Below are 4,390 nucleotides of genomic sequence, written 5' to 3' on the forward strand. Positions count from 1 at the left end.
GGTGCTATGGGCTAATGCGTCAGACTGCAAAGTCATTTGAACTACAATGTTGGTGGTTCAAGCTCACCAGCTGCTCCTTGGAAACTCTATACAGGGTGGCTATGGGTCGGAATCGACTCCATGGCTCTTAACAACAGACAGCAGAGTCCTGGTGTGGCACTGTGCAATAAGCATTGGACTGCTCACCACAAGGTCAGAGATTCAAATCCCCCAGCCACTTCTTGGAAACCCTATACAGGGTTGCTATGAATCAGAACCAAATTAACAAAAAATATTGGACTAGAAATAGTCCTTAGTAACTGTGTCTCTTTTTAGACAAAACCAATTAATATTGGAGGGTCTTGAATTTTCTTTCTAAAGGGAGAGAAGTAATAAATAAAATCACACTTCAAATATGAGGAATGCAAGAAGAGAAAAACAGTCTCATTTCCCTGGAGATGAGTCATCTCCCCTTCTCCTGAAGGCTGTGTGTGGAGATCAGGTCATTTAGTCAGTGTGCCGCTTGGTGACAAAGCCCTGAGCTAATAGGAAGAACATGGAAACACTAATTGTCAAAAGAATCTGTGAGTGGGGCTTCGGGAAAGGTGCTTCAAAACACAGAGAAACACAAAATTTCCTAGCACTTCTGTAACTAACGTTGATGAGACGATGGTTAAGAGGGGCCTGGATTTCATCAATCTTACTGTTCCCACAGCTGGGCTTGCTTGCACGGAGCTGGTGGACCATTTTCTTAAATAAGGCAAGGCGCTGGTCTGACATTACTTTAACAAGGTAATTATCAAGTGAAAAATAGCTGCCGCACTTCTGTGAACCTGAATTATAACTCTTATAATTACTGATTTTGGACCCATCTTTAACAAAAATAATCAGAGCTCCAAGTACTAAAGCATTTCGTAGGAACTGTGTGCGGGAACTGGGTCTAGAATTGTGGAGACCAATTAAGGGCATAATTAGCAGGTTATTTATATAATCAGTCAAACCCTCTTTATCATTTCTCTTATGGTTCGTTTGAAGGGAAGCATGCAAAAGTTAAATTATTTTACACAGGCAACCTTCAAAAAGTTGACTACTCTTTTTTTTTTTAAACCATGAAATATGAACCACTCTACATCTCTCAACTGAAAAACTGAAAAAACACAGGTAGCTCTATCAAATATTAGTACTACTCCACTTTTTGTTGTGGTTGTTGTTCTAAGTGCCGTCCAGTGGTTCCTACCCGTAGTGACCCTCTATAGGATTTCCTAGGAATGGCTGCTGAGCTTGAACCACTGACCTAGCAACTCAAACTAACGTTGCAGTTCAGTGCATTAGCTCACCAGGGCTCCACCCCACTCACAGGACATCGTTAACATTCTTAAAAGAAATTTGACACGGATATATGCATGTCTCAGGCAGCATTATGTAACTTTGACTCTTAGACGATTTTCAAAGGATCCATAAATTATTAATGTACTCATACACAGCATTATCCTTTATCTGAGAACCAGCTCAGGTGGCTGATTTTTATTTGGAATACGAGAGCAACAGAGAAACACCACATGTTTCTGTGAGGCAATAAGCCTCTAAACATTACAGAGTGGTCTTGCTTCATAATTAGATTTTCAAAGAATTCCTGTATTTTTTCATTATTCTCAATGTAAATCACCCATTCTGCCATAGCAAATCATGCATTTCCCAAAGTAACGCAAACAATTAAATTGCCACCGAATTCATTCTGATTAATAGCAATGCCTATATAATAGAAGAGAACCACTCCACAGAGTTTCTAGAGATGCAATCTTCATAGACCAAGAGACAGTTCTTTGAGCAAAGCAAGGGAATTCTGAATGGTTTGAAATCAGGAAAGGTGTACAACAGGGTTGTGTTCATTCACAATACTTATTCAACCTGTATGCTGAGCAAATAATCTGAGAATCTGGGTTATAAAAAAACAATGTGGCTTCAGGATTGGAGAAAGACTCATTAAAAACCTGCGATATGCAGATGATAAAACCTTGCTTGTTCAAAGCAAAGAGAACTTAAAATACTTACTAATGAAGTTCAAAGAGCACAGCCTTCCATATGGGTTGCATCTCAATATAAAGAAAACAAACATCCTCACCACTGGACCAATAAACAACATTCATATCAATAATGAAAAGATTAAAGTTGCCAAGGACTACATTCTTCTTGGATCAACCGTCAACACTCATTGAAGCAGCAGGCAAGAATTCAAATGACATATTGCATTAGGCAAAACTGCTTCACAAGGCCTTTTTAAAGTGTTGAAGAGCAAAGATGTCAGCTTGAGGACTAAGGTGAATCTGACTCAAGCCATGGTATTTTCAATAACCTCATATGCATGCGAAAGCTGGACAGTGAATAAGGAAGACCATAGAAGAATTGATGCTTTTGAGTTATGGTGTTGGAGGAGAATATTGAAAGTGCCATGGGCTGCCGAAAGAACCAACAGATATGTGTTGGAAGAAGTGTAGCCAGAGTGCTCCTTGGAGGCCAGGATGGCTAAACTTCATGTCTCATATTTCAAACATGTGGTCAGGAGGACCCAGTCTCTGGAAAAGGATACGTTTGGTAAGGTGGAGGGTAAGAGAAGAAGAGGAAGACCACCAACGAGAGAGATTGGCACAGTGGAAGCAGCAATGGACACAAACATAGCAAAGATTGTGAGGATAGTCCAGGACCAAGCAATGTTTCCTTCTTTTGTGCAGAGTCAATGTGGACACCATGGCATCTAACAACAACAAGAGTCATCACTTCTTTTGGAAGCAGGCTGCTACATCTTTCTCCTGGAGCTATTGATGCTTCAAATGGAGGACCTTTCAGTTAATAGCTTGGTGCTTTACTACTGCTCCAAGAGTTTATTCAAGGATTGTGGTTAGCTATCATTGAGTTGGTATCATGATATGCTCAGTGACCCAGAAGCATATCACCAGGCCTTTACTTCCTAGTCGAATTATGTCTGGAAACTGCTGAGAACTGTTCAGCTATACTCATTTACCACCACACTCAGGCAGGTAGTTGGTGGTGCATGAGGTACACTGAAAGATGGAGCAGCTAGGGACTCAGGACTCAGGGAGGGAAAGGCTCTCTGTGCTGACATCCAGGGGGTAGGCTTGCAGGGTGTACCCTTTGGGTGTTTGATGATGCATGGAGGGAATTGTAATCATTGCAATGAACTGAAATACAATAGGATGAATGCAAAACTAATGTTCTCCCATGTAAACAATCACATAATTCACAATAAAATAGTAAAAAATAAATCAAATAATGCAATGCTTGTTTTGATTAGATTGTTGTTGTTGTTAAGTGCTGTCGAGTCAATTCTGACCCATAGCAACCCTGTATAGGGTTTCCAAGGAGCAACTGATAAGCTTGAACCACCGATACTGCAGTTCAAACGACTTTGCAGTCTGATGCATTAGCCCACAGTGCCACACTACAATGGAAAAAATGCTCCGAGGTGTATAAGGGGAATTGTATTGTCTTATTTACCAAGCTCCCAAGGGGGAACCTTACTTGCTCTTTCTACACATGTCAAAATGATTGAGACAGGGCTTGATGGCAGATAGGGTAGAGGTGCAGTGAACTTACCCATCAGCAATACCACAGAATACTAGGTGAAGAGGGTTCAGGACAGAGCTGTTAAACTCTGAACCACATATATAGAAAGTTTGAAGGCTTATAGCTAGCTTATAACTAGAAACCACATATATCTTAAAAGTTTGAAGGCTTATAGCTAGTGGAACTTGTAGCGGGAATAAGAAATCAAGTATTTTTTCATCTGCCAGGCTTGGAGGAACAGAGCTAAAAATCTTGGGTGAAACCAAATGGCAAGACCAAGAGGGGGTTAAAAACCACTACGGAATAATGCTACGGGAACGTCAGAGCAAAGGTAAACAATACACTTTGCTGGTTTTGTTTATTCTGATTTTTTTTTCTTTTTTTGTTTTTGGTATCTGTTCATTGGGCCCCCACTGTTTGAACACCTCCATTCTGGTGACTAGAGGGGGAGCCTGAGTGAGCAGACACCTCCCACTCCCGCCACTGGTGGATTCTTCTGCCACGCATGCGTACAGATACTCTCAGCCCAAGAGCCAGGACTGAACTGTTTTTTAATAGTGAAAAGGCCAGAACAGGGGTGTGGAGAGGGAAACAGAGTTTAAAAACAAAACAGGCAGAAAATTAAATTAAATCCTGAGGTATAGAATAACAACCAACAGTGGCATCCTGAAATTTATCAGGCAGCTTTGATGGCAAGAAGTTTAAAGAGGACATTAAAGTCATACTCATATTAGGATACAAATTTTTTTTTTCTTCTCTCCTTCCTCTCCTCTTTCTGTGATCATAAACTACAGTATCCAATCTAGTTTTTTGTTGTTGTTATGGGTTT

At 40.6% G+C, this 4,390-nt stretch overlaps 1 protein-coding gene across 3 annotated transcripts in view; it reads right to left on the bottom strand.

Annotated features, from left to right (window-relative positions):
- The window catches only part of LDB2 (LIM domain binding 2), a 602,558-nt gene that overhangs the window by 344,511 nt on the left and 253,657 nt on the right, over window positions 1-4,390 (bottom strand). The window lies entirely within an intron of this gene.

The sequence above is a fragment of the Chrysochloris asiatica genome, unplaced genomic scaffold (assembly GCF_000296735.1).
Source record: "Chrysochloris asiatica unplaced genomic scaffold, ChrAsi1.0 scaffold00200, whole genome shotgun sequence".
Taxonomy (NCBI): domain Eukaryota; kingdom Metazoa; phylum Chordata; class Mammalia; order Afrosoricida; family Chrysochloridae; genus Chrysochloris; species Chrysochloris asiatica.